The 23038-nt window shown below is 33.9% G+C and overlaps 1 pseudogene; it reads left to right on the top strand.

The window, feature by feature from the left end:
* The first annotated feature begins 917 nt into the window (after positions 1-917).
* Positions 918-17459, top strand: LOC148940616 (uncharacterized; annotated as a pseudogene).
* Positions 17460-23038: the final 5579 nt, after the last annotated feature.

Here is a 23038-nt window from a genome sequence, read left to right as displayed (position 1 = left end):
AACTGGAGGGATGTATTTTTCGTTTACCTGATGCTCCACTATCGGGTGAGTGGAAAATGCATCATTCTATTGACTTGATTACGAGACTTGATTGCAAAACAAGAAATCGCTCGACAAGCACTACAACTGCCTATTCGTCTAACTTCTTCGACAACTGGACCCTCAAACATGAGAGGCGGTGGCCACAGGGGAATGGAAATGGTGTCATTATCATCCCGTTGCCGTTCCCATTTGGCCCTGGCTCTTTATGATAAACGACTATACGGATACGAACAGTGATTACAAATCAGGGAAACCCTTAACTAATGGATAGACCCTCAGTCGTGAGGGAATTGTGTTCCCGTTTGGCCCTGGCTCTCTATGAAAAACAACTATATAGATACAAATTGTGATTGCGTAAAAAAGAAATAACTGACAAATGGATAAACCCGCAATCGTGGGAAGCATTGGACAATCGGGTGGAAGTGGTGTATACTACCCCTCTGCCTCCAGATTGACCTCAAGCTACCTATAAGAAACTACTACCCAGTTATAGATGTGAACGATGAACAGCAAAGAATTATAAATTACAGTTATTAAAATCAAAAGCAACCAAAAGATCAAGAAAACCGTCTCTATTGAAATAATTTGGTATGACATAAATTAAAGTCAACTCACGCACCCTTTACATTAAAAGAAAAATTCTTGAATGAAATCAATTAAAATAACTACCCCCCCCCCCCCCAACCTAAGAATCAGCCGTATCAATCAATTAATTCTATCATAATGAATACCAATTTCATCTTGTTATTTACCCGATAAAAAAATATTTCTTTTATATATAATAAGAATTTAAATTCCCATTCGATTAAATGTCATAAGAATTTTACCCACAGTATGTTAATAACAAATTAATTCCAGAAACAACGAAAAGAAAGATGTGGCTAATAAATTTCATGATAATCTTCATTGCCCAAAGCATAGCCCAAGATATCGTAAAGCATGGAATAATTTTTAAACACGAAAATTCGTTGCTCGCAAGTCATAATGCCTGGAAAATATTTATGAAACTGGACCCCAAACCGTTCGAAACCTTGTTCCAACCAGTAATTAGACTAGAGAAAAATAACAATGAATTAAAGAACTCCATATTCCAATTCTTAAATTCAGACAAAAGCATGCAATCAACAAAGAAATGCACCACAAGGAAAATAAAGGAAATCTACCCTCCATATTTCCTAAACTAAAATCGAAACACATAATAGAAGATTTCGACAAGAAAATGGCAGAAATTGATAAGGCTCTAGGATTTAACAAGAATGAAAGCCGAAGAAGGAGAGCATTAAATAACGTGGATAGTTCCATGAGCGAACATACTACGATTCAATCTACCAGAAATTTCCCCTTGACTACTTCCAGGAAAAATAAACTTTATGATGGAAATTACGCAATGCTAAATGAATTACCGAGCCTATGGACTTTTCTCCAGGAACTATGGCAAAATCATGCTGAACAAAATGTTACGAAGCAAATATTATCGAAACTCACAAAGGAAAAAGACTACAGACATATTATTAACCTAAAGGAATTAAAATTCTCAAATACACAACAAGATGACAAAAATAAAAATCCTACAGAAAGGAAAAAAAAGACACCAAGACAACCACGCCTACTTATGAGACCCCAGTAAGAGAAATACAATTTTCAATGTCAGAAACTACGACGAACATAGTCCCAAAAATGAGCACACTTAGCAAAGAATCACATCAGAATTTGATCATACTGACTTATCAAAAACCAACGGTAATTACAAAATGGTTTTGGTCAATAGGGCCCACGTGAATGTGCACCCAACCGATTGGCATATTTCGTATAGGCCTAATATCAAGAATCCCAGTAAGGCATACCGAGATACAAACGATAAAAGTACAAGCGATTCAACCAGAAGAAAAGAAAAAGAGAAATAAGAAAGAGGAAGAAAACGATTATGTACACAAGAAATGTTGGATAATAGACGGTAGACGTACTTGTGCAAGATTAGCAATGGCCAACGAGCCGGCAAGGGAAGATATTGAACCATTACCTGAACTAGGTGAGAAAAATTTCCTAAAAGTATCAATTCACCAATCGTTTTTAATATTGTATAGGCAGCGATTACAAGCATTATTTGAATTGTTCAATACAGAAATACAAAAATTAACACAAAGCACCACGAGAATCTTCGGGATATTCTTTCGAAAAAGAAAATACCGCAGATCAGCTAGTCTAATACCAATTGTAGGAGAATTGGCTTCGCGCTTATTTGGACTATCAACGAAAGAAGACCTGGATATCCTAAGGGAAAACGTAAGAAAATTAAATAACGCCATGAACGTGACATTACATGTCCAAAAAATACAAGCCAGCATAGCCAATTATCAAAGAGACAAAATCGAGGCAATATCAAAGAAAATCTCAAAGACAGTAAACATAATGAATTATTTGAAGAACGAAGTGGATCGTGTTATTTCCGATTCGAGCCTCACTATGGTATCACTAGACATAGTGACAATGTCATTACTTAACCTGGCAACTAACGTCAGCAAATTTGAATTTGCATTATTTGCCCTTACTGGAGGAACCTTGTCCTAAGACCTGGTGGACGCTTCGAACCTAAAAGTATCTTAGATGAAATAAAAACACATTTAACGTTCGGCCTACATCTACCAACAGAACCAGAAGTAGCAAACCTATTCCACAACTGCACCAAGCTAAAGGTTCACATCACGGAAATAAATGAACAATTATTTGCAGTAGTAACAATTCCATTAATAAATCAACAATCCATATACGACTTGTATAAAATTTCTACGTTCCCAGCCAATATACGAAAAACTAATTCAAATATGACTATCACCCCCGAAGCGGAATACTTACTAGTCCATCAAGATAGAAGGAAATGCGCCTTAGCAAATCCACAGGACCTTAAGGAATGTATAGCATTCAAAAACCTAGTATGTCAACTAACATTACCCATTTATAATGTAAAATCCGGATCTTGTATGTTAGATATATTCTTAAAAGAAACTCAACAAGAAGAAGTTCCCAATTCATGTAAAGCGCTAGTAGGTAATACAAAACGAGAAATATTCATTCACCTTAGAAATGATCTGTGGCTATTTTCTGTCCCAAAAGAAACAGTTAGGACTATCTCTTGTTATAATAACACAGAAAGAATCTACCCAAGCTACCGAACTGAATTACTATTACAAGACGTGGGAACAATAACCATAAAACAAGGGTGTCGATTAAAAACCAAAGAAGCCACGGTGCAAACACCACTGATAACCACAAGCACGAATATAATAAGTCCCAAGGTGATCAATTTCAAACCAGTCAATTTATCGCATGCAATTCCTAATATTGATGACGAAGAAGTAAAAGCCACAATATGGTCAAAAATAGAAAACGTCAAGGGAACCTTACCACTAACAAGAATAAGAGAAGCTTTAGACTCTCAAATTCCCCTATTTACTAATGAAGACCAAAGATTGACATATGTAGAAAGTAGATACGGACTATTCTCAACAAATTTTTGGTGGAATATCCTCCTGACGGTAGGCTTCGTATTCATGATCTCTCTGACTATAAGAATGCTGTTAACCCTGAGTTACGGAAAAATTATGAGTACACGTAGAAAAAGAGCGAAGACGGATCACATTGAATCGAGTGAGATACGAGACCTGAACCCAGAACTCCCTGATAATCCTTAAGCTAAAAAAGATGGAATGACATGATCTAACGAATGGGAGTAGAGGTCCTCATTCGTGCCATGTCCAGTCCCAAATCTCTACTTATTATTTGCATAAACCCATGCGGCTGCAAAGATGTATTTCTTAAGCAGCATGGACGCGCATAAACAGTAAAGACTTGAAAATTTATAGTAAATCGAGACCTCTCATAAAACCATGTAACCTACCTCGCATGTAGTTATGTAATAGAAAAGTAAATGCTAAAGTAAATGAGTGTTGAATAACATTCAAAAATGTATTGAATATTGAACATGTACCAGATGCACATATACATATGTACATATATACGCAGAATCGTGAAAATCTCATATTGTGTTATTTTTCGTAGACACAATCATTTTTCTTATGATTACCTAGCTTATCTCATAGTAAACTAGTGTTGCTGCAATATGCATGTAGAAGAATGAAAATTCCTCTTATTCATTTTATATTTGAGTTTGATCGTACCCATATTAAATTGATATTATTAGTACGACTAATCACAACTATTATTTCAAATAATAGTCCCCATATAATATCGTATAAATTGTGTATTATTGCCGTATGTGTTTTAACTTATGTAATTATAAAGAGTATATGATTCTGCCCAGATATTTATATTCCAGGAAGCAGAGTAATCAGTGCAAATTAAGTACCGGTGCACCAGAACACAACACGGATACAACCCAGTAGCATCTACTCTCATCATTCGTCAACCACCGATAAGTACTCACCAAGGAAACCCCTGAAGACAATACTCTGACGACAATCTAAATCACCCAAGCCTAGTACAAGGTAACACCACCTCAAACAATGTTAGCAAACCGAAAACCCCAGATATATGTATATATCAGAATAAATGATTACCTAGAGAACCACCCCGACCGCAATGTCGTAAAACTACATAAAAAAACCGTCGATAACTATCCTTAGACGGCAAGGTCCCAAACATTAAATCCTAAGGACCAAGAACAACCCTAGGGCCAATCCCTCAAAGATTATATATCTTAAGCCCCAAATCAGAGACAATATGTTGAAAAAAGATCCCAAGCTTAAGGTTTGACTCTATCCATTCATTATTAGATGTCGCAAAACCAAACCATCCTCTATGAGAAGAAGAACCAAACGTGAACAATTTTGTGGGAATTATAAACTGTACGCGTAAAATTTTCCCAAAATAAAGTGTCAGAGAAGAGACTCAAACAAGTATTATAACCATAACCTCCATAATTAAGCCCTCAATGATTGTGTATCATTTAACCAGGAATCAAAAGACAATGCGTCCAGCCAAGGCCCTAAGATCAAGCTTTGATCCTGCCATAGTTAACGTTAAATGTCGTAACACAGCCCATAGTCCAAGTAAAAGAAGGAATAAACGTGAAAAATCTACGGAAAACATAGACTGTACGAGTATTAGATTTTCCCGAGGATGAAAGCGCTTAAAAAGAAAACCCAGCTCAGCGATCAGGATACCCATTTCATGTAATCAATTCCCCAAGGGTTATGTACCTAATAAACATTTCAACACCCCTGTGACATCAACCCCTCGTATTTGACATGACAAACCACGCACGGACAATTTTTTGCAATAGTCATACTTATGAACAATGTAAACGCTTATCCCAAGAAACAAGTGCCAAAAAGTGAAACACCACGAAGACAAACCATAAACAATTAGCCAGCCCAGCAATTAATTAAACGGAAGCGCAAAGTAAAGTGACAAGGTATGTGAGTATTATAGACACGTAGAATGATGAAGTAAGTGTGAATCTTATGTATCTAACTTGTAACTTTAGTGAAAATCGAGAAACTTTTTATAATCAAATGAAAACAAGTGTAAATTACTTTGCCCCAGTGTTGCAATCAGACATTAAGCTTAAATGTATTAATGTGTCTAACCTTTTATTTGCAAATTATTTAATTTATATATATATATCAGTGTTCTTGAAGTCAGTTACTTATCGTATCATTATAGTGTCCGGTGGAAGTATAGTCAAATAATAGAAAAAGCAAATATGTACCATTTTAAGTGATAAAATAGTCGCAAAGGCAGAACGTAATTAGTTAGAGCTATTTAGAATTATTAGCATATCAGGTGAAGGAATTTTGATATCAGGTGAAGGAAAAAATAATTATTACGTAATCATATAACCTAATGTATTAGTCAATAGAAACTCTTTGGCCCTTTCGCCAAGTAGAGTGTATAGGTGATGGACTTTGAAGTAATGTCTTAATATATGTAGTCTCATAAAGCAATCAGGAATATGAAGAAAAAATATATATCTTACCAAAGCTAAGTTAATTCAAGTAACAAATACCAAGTTAAAATTAGAAAAAAAACGGAAAGCGAGGTCAAAATTTGAAAGAGTAGAAAGAGTAGGGTAACACAACGATGAGGACATAGTTAAGAATGGGAAGGATGATATGTAATGGAATCAATTTTCAAGACCCCAAAATTTTCCAAGTAAAATAAAATCACCCAAAAATTCAAGTAACACTTAATTGTCAAATTTAAAAAGTAGCGAAACATTGTATCACAATTGCAACTCTATGGAAAAAATCGTTCCCACGAAAAAGGCAACAGCAATAAATATTCAGCGTGACCAATTGTACATGACAGGCAACCAACCATGTAATTTAAATCTTTAGTTTGAATTTCCAAACGATCAAGAGAAGGTAGTAATTATTATACAAAAAACGGTCACTTGTAATACAAAGTAAAACTATGTATTCCACTGTAATTACAAGGTAAAAACTTTAAAAAATAGTTTCTTGAGATACGAAAGTAAAACTATGTAGATTGCTCTAATTATAAGGTAAAAACTTCATTTCGCTAAGAAGAATTTCAAAGTGAAGTTTTGAAGAGTCATAAATCGTATCAGAAGTTAGTTAAAATCGACTAGCTGATTGGTACATCACTGTCCAATAGTAATAGAGGACATAGAATCAGAACCAATAGAACCAGGATACTGTGCTTTTCAGCAACGCCGGAACGTAACCTTTGGCGAAATCTCAGAGTATAGTACTTTCGAACTTAGCAAGAGGGAGTTAGTCTATTCTGAGTCTATTTTCAGTCTTTATCAGTCTTTTTGGAGTTTACTGTCAGTCTATTATGAACCTATGATCAGTTTTATGTGAATCTAGAAACAGTCTTATGTGAGTCTGTTTGCAATTAGAATGAACCTCTAAAAACGTTTATTACTAGTGAATTATCTGTTACTTGTATTGTCCCAGTCAACAACTTTATCTTAGTGTCTTTGACTGCGAAGTGCTTTTGATATTCCCGTCAAGCTTTGTACTGATCATGTGAGTAAAAGTAATATACATTACTTTCTTATTTTATTATCAAAATAGTTTGTCCTTGTGGCTCCAATCGCTCTCAAGGGAACCCGAATCCTTTCAATCTGATTTCGACTCAGTATGACCACTGATATATGCTCCCCATTTGAACCTCTAGTTTCAGCTCCCCACACACAACTTTCTGCCTCTACTCTGGTCTGCTCCTCGTAAACCGCCAACGAAGAGTTTAATCGAAAATGCTAATATAAACAATTAATTGAAAGAATCAACAGAAAAAATAATAACAAGATTTTAATTGAACCCCCCCCCATTAGATTTCAGGGGTGGGGTAAAGTTTAAACTTACCTCCCATTTAAATCGGAAATAAAATTTATCCCCCCCTCCCCTAATGTGAAAATATATACCCTGAATTGGTATATATTGGGGTGGGGGTAAAATTCATACCCGACAAAAATGATTATTCTATTTGGAAAGAGCATAAAAAACGGCATCGAGTGGTATATTCACTTTATTCGTATGTCAATAAAATGAACTGTGGAAAATTTACCGACGGGTCTCCATGTCTGGTTTCCTTATACAGTATATAGCGGTGGGGGCTGCATAATACATAAGTATCTGTATGTACATATAGTAGTAAATATATATAGTATACATAAATACTATATATATATACTTAGTTTATAATACTATAAAGTAATATATATAGTATAAGCCTAAAATATAGTATAAGGCTATTGAAGAGGAGATATGTTAATAAGACAGTTCCTACTTTTATAATAGGCAAAAATTGTAGTTATCGAACTTTGAAATCGATTTCGCTATACTTACCTCCCAGTGCTTCTAAAATGCAGACGTATAGATAGATGAATTGCATTATTCCCACTTGTTTCCCCGTTTCTTGCTTTCGTCAGCATTTATTTGATTTACGGTTATACTAGTTGAAAAAAGAGTGATGCATGACAAAGTGCATAGAAAATAATTAATTTTTACTATATTTTTGCACATTAAGGAGGGAAAGCATAGTAGAATCACTTTAAAAGTTATATATATATATATATATATATATATATATATATATATATATATATATATATATATATATATATATACACACACACACACACACACACACACACACACACACACACACACACACACACACACACACACACACACACACACACACACACATATATATATATATATATATATGCATATATATATATATATATATATATATATATATATATATATATATATATATATATATATATATATATATATATATATATATATATATATATATATATATATATATATATATATATATATATATATATATATATATATATATATGTTAAAAAAAACCTGTTTTTTTTTATTTAATTTCTGAACGTTCTTGAATTAATGCAGCTTTGATGTTGGCTCGCCGTACATGAATAATTAAAAACGTAATTTGCAAATTAATTTTACTTTTTTGGCTAAATGGCTTTCGCTTACTTTTGATCTGACGTAACTTATGAAATAACTTACGTAACCCCTTAGTCAATACCTCGCTCTTTACGCCAAAGTTCAAATTATCTTCCAGTTTTCTAAGAATGGCCCCTTAATCACAAATGCCGTTAATTAGAATAAATAGCTCTGATGCAACTAAAAAAAAATTGGCGCAAAGAGCGAGGTAATGACTAGGGGGCAAACCCAATTATATACGTATTAATTTCTGTTTGTTTTAAGTTTTGGTGTTGCTCCTTACTTTCAGTTGAAAAAATAGTTTTTTTATTTAATTTTATATTGTTTCTTAAATAATGCTGGGAAATCTGGCACCCCCTTCACAGCAATGTCCCTTTCTCCACGAAAAGATCTTCCCAAATAAAACCCGACCCCCCCCCCCAACTACCAGAAAAAATTGCCCTGAAAACTTCTGTATACTTCCCAATAACCAATATTATATGTAAACATTGGACATAGTTCATAACTTGTAGACCGTCCCCCGGAGACTGTGGGGGTCATCCTCAAAGACATAGTTATTGTATTTTTCGAACATGCTTAACAAAATGGCTATCTAAAAATTATGATCCGGTGACTTGGGAAGCAAATGAGTGCGGGAGGGGGCTTAGTTGCCCTCCATTCTTTTCGGTCACTGAAAAAGGGCACTAGTACTTTTAATTTCCGTTCTGAATAAGCAAATCCACCAGTTTTCTGACCTGCCCTAAGAAAATGTAAGGATGCCAACGATAAAGAGAAATATAAGGATCTTTGTGATGTTATGCTAACGTTATGTGGCCTGCCACACTCTTCAGCAGCTGCTGAAAGACAGTTTATGCTACTTGGTAACATCAAAAACAAATTACAGAATGGTCTTCTAATGCAAAAGTCTAGTTGTTTAATGCATGTCAAGCAACTAATTTGGCGTTCTGGAACGTTGCTGGAATCCTGGATTATACATTTTGAAATGCGCAAGAAATACTCCGATTGGCAAATAGCTAGCAAAGGAAGAAATAAGGCCGACTCTCATGCTAAACATAATTTTCAAAATGAATTCTCGCTAGAAGACTAATCTTAAGCTCCACAAATTATTTTTAGTGTTTACTTGTTTTTATGAGTTTTGTGCTTGTATTAAATGGTTTTTTTCATTTTCAATATATTTGATGTTGACTAGCCACTTTGAAAGATGTTTCGAAAACGTCTTTTGGTCAATATCCCAATTGCTAAGAAAAATAACCTCTAAGTTCTAAGATTTCAAGATAGATATATTTTGGACATATTTAAGACAAAATATGGACATATTTTGGCTAAAAATAACATAATTTCGGATACTCAGGGGACATATTTATGGACCGAAAAGTTGGCAACCCTGCTGACCAACAGTTGTACTTTTGCTTTTGATAACCAACAGAGGAATGTGTGAATTTCTAGGTTAGGCTATACCTAACCTAACTGAATTGGCATATATAGGGGGGGCTGAAATTCATTCCCGATAGAAATGCTTATTATATTCGTAATCAGCATAAAAAAAGGCATCGAATGGTGTATTCACATTCACTTTAGTCCTAACTCAATAATATGATTTCGTAGAACTTTACCAGTCTATTTTTATGCTGGAAGTGCAATATTCTCCAAAAGTGTGTAATTAGTTTCATTTAACAAGTTTTCTTGTCATATTTACAAGTGAAATTTCATTAAGGGTCTCTTAGGCTATCATGATGTGGTAAATTTCTACCAAATCATATTATTGAGTTAGGAATAAAGTGAATATAAATTTGATGCCTTTTTTTATCCTGATTACAAACATAATAATCATTTCTATCAGAAATGAATTTCAGCCCCCCCCTATATATGCCAATTAAGGGTTAGGTTAGGTTGTAGAAATATATACCCTGAATTGGCATATAGGTCAATATCTACCAAATCATATTAATTGAGTTAGGAATAAAGTGAATACACCATTTGATGCCTTTTTTTATGCTGATTACGAATATAATAAGCTTTTCTATTGGAAATGAATTTCAGCCCCCCCCCTATATATGCTATACCTAACCTAACCCTCACTTGAAATATATAGGGGGGGGCTGCACTTCATTTGTGATAGAAATGCTTATTATATTTGTAATCAGCATTAAAAAAGGTATCAAATGGTGTATTCACTTTAGTCTTAACTCAATAATATGATTTGGTAGATATTGACCGGCATATATAGGGGGGGGGGCTGAAATTCATTTCCAATAGAAATGATTAATATATTTGTAATTAGCATAAAAAAAGGCATCAAGTGGTATATTCACTTTATGCATAAGTAAATAATATGATTTGGTAGAACTTTACCAAAAATATAATAGTTCAGAAACAAATTTAGGCTATATTTGCACATAAGGGGGGGGGGTATGGGTAAAGCATAGCATATATTAAATATGTAACCTAACCAAACCTAGGTACCTTTTATTCCCCCTAAAAAAAAAAGTTTAAATATGGTTCCCAGAGTGAGAAACCCTTTGTTTATACAGCATCCCATGTAAGTACCAGGTAATGCCTATCTGATCTTTGCAATACAGTTCTTGCTTGTGTTTTTTGGATTCCAAGCAAGAAACAGTTATGTTAATACTCTTCTTAATGATCTGTATAATTGTTTTTAAAATTTCTTCTGTTTTATGGCATTTTAGTGAGCTTCTAAGCCAATCATGGGCATATTGCTGTTGCAATATTTTTTCTCAAATGAGCTGATGGAAAACAAATAGAAAATATAGATTTTCTTCTTTTATTATTTCTTTTATTATATCACAAAGCTAAACATTCACAGTGTTTGATTGTAACTTAAGTAAATACAATCCCTGATGGAGTTTTGTTGATACCTGTCTTAAAATATTTCTAAATAAAATATATTGTTTATGGGAAAGTAGTGAAAATGGCAGCAACTGTGACTCTTGTTCTCTGGTCACATTGGTGGTCCTGGCAAAGTGATTGACACTCTGGGTTGGGAATCCTTTGTCCAAGGGGCACAGGTCTAATTCCTGGCACTGCTAGTTTATTTGGTTTGGGATAGGGATCAGGGATGTGACTCTGTAAGCTCAGCCAGAGTTGGCCCAGCTTTAAATGGGTACCTGGAGAAATCTGGGGAAGATAGGCAAAAAGGGCTTGCAAAAGCATGGGATGGCAGGCCCCTAGCTTCCTGTTTCACTTGCTGGCTAAAGGACTACAAAATGGAGATCAGTACTGCCAGTTTGGACCTTGAAAGTCTAGTGCCACTATACTAACTTACATATTGGACTTCAGTTTGCACACAACATTTTATCTTCAGTGATTTGTAAAAGCATTTAGACAATCAGCAAATCAGTTCTCAAAGAATGATTAGTATAGAGTAATTTTTCAGGCCATACTGACTGCATTTAAAACAAATATATTTTGCTATGTTTATAAAAGAGATTTTATAGTTATTGATTATTGAGAAGCACTTTCTCCTGCTTTGCCAACTTTTTAGGCAATAAACAATTTTTTTGGGCTCTTTACCAGTGGTTGTCCTTTCTAATGCACTTAACCATGATTGAAATATATTGTGATCACTAAAAATTCTGAAAATCTTACCTAATTTACCAACTTAAGATTGTTCAAGAAGGTGTAAGAAAATATTCAAGTAGACCTACTGACTTAGCATAGAAACCTTCTTTTAAATCCATTAAATGAAAGCAGAGATGAAGAAATGCAAGTAGGAGTAGGGCAACTCTTCTTACTTAAAGGTAATAATCATCCAAAAACAGAAAATGTTTCCCAAAACATAATAAAAAAATATTTATAACAATGTCCTCAATGTTAGAGTATGAAAGAGTCACTTTTTAAAATGTTCATCTTACACATGGTAATTTTTGTTTGACTATTAACTCACTTCAACAGTGAAAGAATTTGGATGTGGATGGGGGTGAAGGTTGGTATCTCTTCTTATTTAAAGCTAAAAGTCATTCAAATACAGAAAATTTTCCCAAGTATGTAACAACAAAATGTTCATAAAATATCCTTAATGTTAAATTATGGAAGTGCAACTTTTTATGTTTTCATTGCAACTAAGGTATTTACACAAATTATATTTTATATAAATTTTATAATATTTTATATAAAAAGGATGTTCATTTTGCCTAAGACAGCCCTTGTGTGATTATTGAATCATTGGAAAAATAATTAAGCTAATAGACAGCCAAAGACAGAGTATGTTTAAGGAAACATTTTTGAAAATATCACCAATGATAAATTATGAAAGTCCCACTTTTTACTTAAGGTTCAGTTTACATAGGATAATGTTTGTGGCTATTAAGATGGTCCATCCTTTTGCCTGAATTGTGGATGTATGGACATGAGAGATGGTGAATGTAATGAGGGATGAATATTTTGCAAGATTTAAAAATTTAGGACAATTGCTTAGGTTGACAAGTGAGCACAGAAGTAAAATTTTGTGATTTGTTTTTCTTTGTTTCTGTTATGCTTATGTAATGTCAAGCATTTTAAAGTTAATTTTTTTTCTTTTTTTGAATTGTCATAACCCCAGGGCTTTACTGCAATAAGACCTACTCATGTCCATTCATTTTCTTTAAAAAGACAGGAGTTCTATGTTTCCTAGCTTCAATAAATTTAAATGTTATTTGAGACCAGGGATTCCAAAGTAGGTCAGAAACTTTCAAATGGACCTCTGGTATGAATAAGTAATTTGTAAGAAATGTATATCAATTTAAAGATTACAAAAAAACTTGTAGAAAACAAACAAGACAAGTGGATAAATGAATGTACACTTTTACAACCATTTAATGAAGTCTTACAAAGATATTTCACCCTTTGAAATGAACAAAACTACAATTATGTATCCGTTTTCTTTAAACAGACTGAAGGGGCAATCTCCAAGCTTTGACAAATTCAATCTCACTTTTGGCCCCTTTCTTTTCAAAGGGGACTTACTTTGGATTTTTTCCATCCAACTAAAAACAGTAGGGACAGCATCAGGTACAAGTGACCTTCCACTTAGCCTAAATATCTGAGGAAAATCATGCAGCTCTATACTATGATTTACCCCCAACCTGCCTAATGTGCAAATATATAGCCCAAATTATATATTTCCAATGCATTCTGTCACCTGCCACTTGTTTTTCCAGTTCTTGTTTTGTCACAGTTGATTCAATGAACAAGTACTAGGGTTGAGGGACAACTTGGCAGAATAAATGAGAAATATCTAATTTCAGCTATAGATTTCTATATTAGGAGGATTGGGGGTCAAGTAGAGCAGGGCTGTAGCTAAAATGTGTGTTAGCAATATTTATTATGCAAATTATAAAGAATCATTTTTTTCACATGTTTTCTTCTCTAGGCCTATAACACATCAAATATTGTATACCCAAAGAAAAATAAGTAGCAACAAGCTATATATGCATAAGCACATGTTATTTAACAATGACTTATCTAGTGCTTAAATATGACCCCTCTGTGATATTGACAAGAAATGAGTAACAGACAAAATGAAATTTAAATGCCTATCAGGAACTAGATACAGGCTAAAGGGGGTAAAAAACAGGGCTGCATAATTGGAGTTAAAAGATAGGTAGTGATTTTCTAGTGGAATAAACACTTCCCTGGCTAGTTTAGGACTTTTAATTGATAATTCTATTGAAATTTTCCTATCCTATACAATTTAAATATTTTCCTTGTGCAGCAGAGCATTAAGACAATTTATCACAATGAAAAATATCCAGGGTAACTTGAATAGAATGACAGAAAAAAAATGAAAACCACAATATGCAATTTTACAATTAAGCTTCTGGTTACACAAATTGTATTACCGAATTCTGGAATTATTGCTGAAGGTGTATTTCCATTAATCAGAAACGCAATAAAATACTGCAAATGGAGGTACCTAGGACCTAACATCAATGTACCTGAAACTTGGCTCCCCAAAGCTGTTCTCCAAATACAGCCAGGCAAATCTGTACAAGGAATTCCCAAAACTGTGGCTACAGTAATGAACTTTGAAATCTACAAGCAACTATACAACCTAAGTGGGAGGGTGTGTTGGTTGTAGCAAGCCTGAGGATAGAATAATAGCACTTCTATGATACATTAAACAGAACTGGATGCACAGGTAGATCAATGTTAATTGTCTAAGAAAATTGAGACAGCTATGGATGGAAACAAAAATATTCAGTAAAGACACAATGTAGGCAAAGGGCAGTAACCAGGTAGGAAAAAAAGGGAATATATCATAACATTTGATTAACAAAGCCCATTAATTTTTTTTTTACCAAAATCAGTAAACTTTTGAAGACAAACTAGAGCCATATTTATCCCCACAAGGGGGAAGGGGTGCAATTATAACCATAGTCATGACATTATTTTGTTTGGAAATTGAATTAAAAGGAAAATTCATTTGTATATTCTTTTTTTTCAAATTTCTGCCCTGTACTATAGCCTAAGTATGGGCATACAGAGGAGAGGCAGGTGGGCAGCTGCCCCCCTCCCCCCTAATACATCAAATGTACACTAGATAGGGCTGAAAAAGCAGATAGTTGAAAAAAAACACTTGAAAAAAGGTAGCTGGCCAAAAAAAGAAGTTGATAAAAGGTAGATGGTTGAAAAAGCTGGAATGACAGAATGAAAGTCAAACAAGACTCAATTATACATAATATCTTGGAAAGATTTAGGTCTAATCCAGGTATGATAGAATTTGCAGTGAAATTCTACTTTTGGCTATCATGGAAAGGGGTTAGTTTAGGAATATGAGACTTTCAGGAATGAGTTTGCAGGCATAAGTATGTCCCAGGATGGTATTTTGACAAAACAAAATTTTATATTAATTTTCAGTTATCAGTTCCTTTTTCTCTGGCTTTAGTTCTGAAAATTCAATTCCTGTTATTTGAGTAGAGTTTTAAGCCATATCACTGTATTTTTTTCAAAATCTAAGAAATGTATTTGCATATCTTTAAAACCTTATAAATTGGGATTCAGCAAAGTTGTAAAGCTGAAAACAGTAGAATGTAGATGTTAGAAGTAGAATGGCCAAGGCTCAGGGTGTTTTTTCACAGTTAAAAAAAAGTCTGGAAGAATAGGAAGATAAGTTTGCAAACCAAGATTAGAATATTAGAAGCTACAGTGATGACAGTGGTCAAATATGGCTCTGAAGCATGGGTGCTCCAAAAAGCAGATGAAGATTTGCTAGATGTTTTCCAGAGAAATTGCTTGCAAATTGTTTTGGGTACCCAGCTGGCTGACCATATTTCAAACAATATGCTGTACAAAAAATGTGGTTTAATACCAATATCTAGGGCTATAATGAAAGAAAGGTTGAGGTGGCTAGGGCATGTTGTGCAGATGAAGGATGACAGATTACCAAAGATTGTTGTTTTTGGCCAACCAACTAGGGCTAAACAGAAAGCAGGCTGTCCTTGTCTTAGGCGGGAGGACATCATAAAGAAAGATTTAAAGGAAATGGGAACTTCCTAGGAGAGTGTAAAAAAAGAGGCTTTGAATAGATTGGGATGGAGGAGGAGCGTGTTTGTTGGCCACATGTGGCTTGGTGCTGTGGTGAGTTGTTAGTAGTAGTAGTATATTTTAAGGTTTCACTTTTATAACACAGATTTTTAAAGGTCATCAAAGGTCAGGACCCTCTAGAGGGAGAAGGAGTGGAGGTAGGTACTTCAAAATATCATTCTGGGAAATAGCCTACTTTAGCCTGTAGACCCATCCCTGAAAGTTTCATTTCCCTAACCTAACCTCTTTCCAAGATAGCCAAAAGTAGCTTAAGTAGAATTGTACCAAACTTACTGGCAATGTAATGTTTTGTGAACTGCCAATATAACCAGCTCCCCCTGCCCTTTATCACAGAATTCCTCCCCCCCCCCGTAGACACGAAGCTACATGCATCCATTAGCCTAAGACAGCTATAGGCTACGCTATTTAATGATCAAATTGGTGAAGATTTACTGTACTATACTTCTACCAATGCAATCTCTGATCAATTGCTGCAACACTTTCTTGACTCTAAACAAAGCTACAGCTGTGCTTAAAATAAAGTTTTGGCACTAAAAAACATTTTTGCCATGAATTTATGTGTAAAGACTCAATTTACTAAAAAACTGATTCTATAATAAATTCAAAAAAAAATTAGCCAAATAGGCTAAAGTTTATTTTATAGCATTTTGCTTAAAATTAAATCTTCTGCCAAATAGAACAATGATGGGAAATCTTTGATGATCTACTTATTATTGTTCTCAGACCGCTGATCAGAGTAGAATGATGAAAGAAATTTGCACAAAAACGACCAAATATGTAAGATGTTTGTTCAAAGATTTCACTTTTAAGTGTTTTCTGACAAAAGATGTAAGATCTTAGCACATTGATGAGTGAATAAACAGTGCTACTCTCTCAGCATGATAGTAAATTCTAACAACACCAGGAAGATCAAAAATTATTCTGAATCTGAAGAAGATATGGGATGGTTTCTTTTTCTTGTTAATTTAGATTCTTTTTGCTGACAAAAGGCTCGAAATACTCTTAAAAATTGATTGCCTTGCTCAAGCATTTGTTTAGGTCATTTTTCATTTTGTTAAGATTTTCTGAACAAGCTTTCTATAATTTGGAAAATTTTGTATCCATCTCATTCACATTCTTTGGCATTTCAGCCAACTCATTAATTTTCTCTTTTTTAGTTGTATTTGGAGATTTATTTGCCCTCTTTGTCTCTCTATTGTGACTGAAGCTGGTGGGGTTGAGGCCAAGGTTTCAAAATTAAAAGAATTTGAAGATGAGGCTTCAAAATTAACTGAAATAGTAGAAGTTGAAGCTGAGCCTTCTAAATGTTTCCTACTTTCAGTACCAGATGATGCTGCAGTATCAGTGGCCAAAATCAATGCATCATTTTTTGTACAAGTTTTGGACACAGGATTTTAAGTGAATTTATATTAGGAGTTTCCTTACTGTTAAGAAGTAACAGAGGGTTAATACTGTGTTCTTCCCCCTGATTGCATCAATTTCCTGAAAAATGGGGGTTTATCAACAGGAGATGACACTATCAGCCAGTAAGTATCATTGTATTTTCTATGTGTTTTTTTTAATTACCCTATTCGTCAGCTATTTTTTCATTGGATATCTTCCCAAGTAAACTCCATTGTTGTTCATTTCATGAGCTATGGATTTCTAGATTGAATCATTGGTTTTCTTTTTCCCTTTGAACTGTAACTGGATATCCTCCCTCTGTATTATTGAAATTAATAAATGTGTTGCTACATTATCATTGTTTATTGATGAATCTTTTGTACAGAGTTTTTGTACCTCAGTAGGTTCTGCACTTCCTAGTGGTACCTCAAAGACTTCATCTGGCTTTCCAGTTCTTAATTCTTGGGAGTTAGTCGTATTGATGATGAACTGTGGGTCAATCCCTCTTTGGACAAAAGTATTTTCAACATATACTTGATCTCCTTAAAAATGAAATGATATTTAGTATGCTATTTATGAGACAAACTATTTTAACAAAAGAAATGTTTGAATGGTTCAAAAATTTACATAAAACGACTAAAAGTTTGCTACGTTTTGCAAAAAAAAATATATAAATTATTAATCAACCACTCTTTTCAAATATAGCCTAACATTTAATACTTTGCTACTTCACTTTTACAAGGGCTAATTAAGCATTTTTATTCTTAAATAAATTTAGATTGATTTGTTATAGGCCACCATTTATGTTTCAATTATTGACTACTCAAAAATTTGTCACATCAACCCTCTGTTTGTCTCTATTATTGATTTGCCTGTGGTGCCAGAAGGAACATCTTCAGATGGAGGGGAAGCAGGGAGGGGGTGACTAGGAGTTGATTTTGCTCATTGGCTGTTCATTTTACTTATCAGTGCTCAGACCTCTCTAAATAATACCTCTCAACAAAATATATATATGTATATATATATACATATATATATATATATATATATATATATATATATATATATATATATATATATATATATATATATATATATATATATATATATATATATATATATATATATATATATATATATATATATATATATATATATATATATATATATATATATATATATATATATATATATATATATATATATATATATATATATATATATATATATATATATATATATATATAAAAAAATATATATATATATATATATATATATATTACCACCTCTTTAAGAAATAGAATCCCCTGCCAAGCCATTTTATTTTGAGCTACAAACTTTAATTAGGTTTGATACTGGTTAAGGCTTTTTAGTCAGTCTTGTTACAATTTCACTGCATTTTTAGTAGATTTTCAACATATCTGTTTGTTCATAAAATTGTGAATAAATTAGATAGCAGAAAGGCAGCCACAAGTTATTGTTTTGGCTATGAGTGGTAAAGTGAAAGCAAAAAATATAAATTATGTTTTACAAGGTACTGTGAGAAGCATTTACAGCACAATTCCAATTGGAGAAAATTTACAGTTGTCACAATAAGTATTAAACTACCTTTTTGAAGCATAATTGAAATTTTTGGAAACACCAGCAGAGGAAGGGCCACAATGGACAAAAACTTTTATTGCTTGTTCTTTGTATTTTAAAATCCTAGCATGAGGGTTTTCAGGCCTTAAAGCCACAACCAACTTGACAGAAATAGACTTTTACCTGAGTCACCAACTTGAATGTTTTCATTTTATTTCCTTTTGGGGCATCTTGAGTTTACCAGTTTGTAAAAGTTGACCAACTTTGACAAACAAATTGATAAGATGACAAAAAAGCTGAACTTCCAAAAAAATTATTATTTCTCAATGAAACTGGATGTCAGTTATGTTATTTGGCAAACTGGCTTGGGTTGGTTATAGTTGAAATACAACAGGTTGATCATTTCAATATTTTGTGTTATTCTGGATAGAGATTTGTCCTTTCATAAACACATAAAAAACTCTATCTTTGACAGTTCCTCAAAACACTGGTATGGAAAATGTTCGTAGGTTATGGTGAAGTTATGCTGTTGTATTTAATCTTGATAAAGGTTCTAAAATCTTTTTTTATTCCTTTATTCATCTAAATTTTCTTACTGTATTTTTATCTAGACTTCAGCTTTTTCATGTGTTTCTAAAAATATAGACAAATTGAAAATGATGAAGTCAAATACAAAAAAAAAGATGTAATTTTTGCCCCATGAAAAAGACTATCAAACAGTTTGTGGTAACACACGGTAAGTAAGGACTGACCCAGCTCAGTAGTAACCCAAACTTTAAAAAATTAAATGTTGATACCAATAGTTATATCAAAATAATTGACTTATTATGCTAATTTCAAATATATAGGTTTCATTAGGTTTATTCTTACTCATTAACTGTTACGAAACTGAGAAAACTTGCCAGGTTTTCGAAAAAAGCAAGAATCATCCCATAAAAGTCAAAGAATGTTGATGAAAATCACAACACCAGATTTTTACTTTTGGCAGCTCTTTACTAGGCTGGAGCAACTGCTGTGACAATCGTACCAGGGAAAATTGAATGGCATCTGTGAAATTTGTTCACTCAAACCACAGCTAGTTAGACAACTTTCCAACATAGTAAAAAGACTCAATCCTGTGCCTTTACCCATATGCTTTTAAACCTCTTCTTTGGATTTTGCAAGGGGTTAATAAACAGGTAAGCACATTAGCGTTGTTAATTGGGCCTCGGTCATGATTTTGCTGTCTTTAAAAAAATAATTGTTAATTTCCTGGAGTTGCTAATTACTAAATAAAGGAAAAATTCAAAACTAAAGGTTTTTTGTAATTGTGAGAATATTATTTTAATTTAACACTAGATCTGCTAGCCAGAAACAGCCCCCTATCAGCCTGCAACCAATTCTTGTCTTCTCACAAATAAAAGTATGGTAGCTTTCTGCTGCTACTACTAAGAACTCACCACAGCACCAAGCCGCCCGAGGTCAAAAAAGCTACGCACGCTCCTAATATATTCAAAGCCTCCCTTTTTACACCCTTGCAGGAAATTCCCATTTCCTTTAAATCTTTCTTTTTGATGTCCTTCCACCCCAGACGAGGACGCCCTGCTTTCCATTTAGCCTTAGACGGTTGGCTGAAAAGGACAATCTTTGGCAATCTGTCATCCTTCATTTGCACAATGTGCCCTAGCCACCTCAACCTTTCTTTCATTATAGCGCTTGAAAGCGGTATTGAACCACATTTTTGTACAGCCTACTGTTTGAAATACGGCCAGTCAGCCAGGTACCCCAAACAATCTGTAAGCAATTTCTCTGGAAAACATCTAGCAAATCTTTGTCCACTTTTCAAAGCGTCTTCGCTTCAGAGCCATATTTGACCACTGTCATCACTAGCTTCTAATATTCTAATCTTGGTATGCAGACTTATCTTCCTATTCTTCCAAACTTTTTTCAACTGTGAAAAAACACCTTGAGCCTTGGCTATTCTACTTTTAACATCTTCACTGCTCCCACTGTCTTTACTAATAATACTATTAAGGCAAGTGAAGCTGCCCACCTTATCAATCTTTTCATTACCTAACGTCACCTTTTCATCTTCATGTTATATCATTTGCGGGTTTCATAATTGTTTCATTGTTAAAGGGCGGGGAATAGTAGAAAAAAATACTAATTCATTCAGAATTCAGTGTTGTATTCAAATGTCGGCTAACACTCATTTTGTGCAAAACATCCTTTTCAAAATTTTTGAAAATTATCTACTGTTTAGTTTTTACCCTATTTCCTATCGCAAATTACCCACTCAATTGAGATGTAATGCAAAATATCAGAGATGCTGCCTTAAGGAAGGAGGCTATAAGCCACTTATTTGTTACTGTAGCCAAGGCTATTTTCTGGTCAGCCCATCTGTAACCTTTTATTGCATGGGGTCAGCGAAAAAACATGAATAGCTTCGTCTTCTCAGACTATGCTATTTGTTCTTTCCTTTTCTGGCTATTCCCAAAACGAAGGGACCACTGTCGAAGCAAGGCTTGTCTCGTTTCTGGTTGAACATGATCTAGCTTATTCTTTTTAAGACGACTTCCTGAAGCCCGTGAAAAGTACTCCATGCCCAAATTTGCTGAGCTATGTCAGGTTGAGTAAACAAAAGCAATCAATATTTCTCAACGGGCTCTTGCACCTCATTTCGATGAGAAGCTTCTTAACAACCTAAGGACTAACCTTTTTTATTTGATATTTACAAGATAACTAATCAGTCTGTTGCCAAACAACTTTCTAGTTGTGTCAGTTTCTGTTGTATATTAATGAATTTACAAGTGGATTTACTTGCTCTGATTGAGTGTAGTGATGGATCAACATCTGGTATTTTCAGTAAGTTGGTTGGAGTGATGGATGATGTTAAGCAGGACATTCCCTCACAGAGCTGGATTGGGTCTTGCACCACCAATGCTATGATGGTAATTAATTACTTAGTCAAGAGTCTTTTTGAAGAGAAGTATCCATGGGGTACAGTTGTGAAATTTAGCTGCCATTCATGGGCCCTGGTTGCAAATCAAGCTTGTAAAATAGTTTCATAGGGTCTAGAAGACTAATGCAAAATCGTTTGCAATCATTTTTGACACAATGCAAAAAGACAAAATACATATAGGAATAAATTTATAAGTCCTCACCGAGGTGGAACAATGCAGATTACTTGCTTTGGCTCCCATCTGTTGGCTTTCACTAGAAAACTGTGCAAGGCGTAATCTCGAGGAGTGGCACACTCATAAGTTGTATTGGGACTCTTTAGTGACGAACATAACACGCTGTCTGATACCGACTGACCTTTGTCTGCCAATGCAAATGATTCTTTTTAACATTTTTATTTCCTTTCGTAAAAAATTGTCATTAAAACTTAGTGATGATCATAGTAATTCTGTTTTGCTAGCCATTTCCTAATCCATTCTTCAGACAATGCTATATGTCAGGGTCATTGTAAGCTATATCTCCCATAAAAGTTCGAAAAGAAATTTTACATATGAAGAAATGGCCAAAAAGTCACCATAAACGTAGATAGCAACGAAGACCATACTGCCTTTCCATCATAAACAAGAAGAGCAATAGCGAATTCTTTTCGTAAGACAGTGGAAATCTAATTTGAATGAATACTTCGGTCCTATGTCCATGGGCCGTCATCAGCAAAACATAAAAATATAAAAGAAGAAAAACTTAAAACAACCTACGACCAATAAAACTAAAATGAACATTTTTAGAAACAATCCCAGCATCCTTACTTCAGTGAATTCCAACCAGGACTGATAAATAAAGTGATATGAAACAAGTCAATTCATTGAAATGAAAGAAAAATAATTCAAAACATGTTTTTATTGCTAATCTTACCTTTTTGGCAGCTAGCCTCAAAGGTCTATTTTGACTGGTTCTGTGTTAATGTCTACTGGTATGAAATCTAATTTTAGTGAATACCACCAGTTACAAATCAACCAGTCACAAACAGACCTTTGCGGCTAGCTGCACAACAAGTCCGCTAGACTCTGACCGAC

The sequence above is a fragment of the Artemia sp. Qi Xiang Cuo genome, chromosome 19 (genome assembly GCF_049724085.1).
Source record: "Artemia sp. Qi Xiang Cuo chromosome 19, ASM4972408v1, whole genome shotgun sequence".
Classification (NCBI taxonomy): Eukaryota; Metazoa; Arthropoda; class Branchiopoda; order Anostraca; family Artemiidae; genus Artemia; species Artemia sp. Qi Xiang Cuo.
Note: the sequence above shows the minus strand (reverse complement) of the source record. Positions and strands in the feature narration are given on the sequence as shown.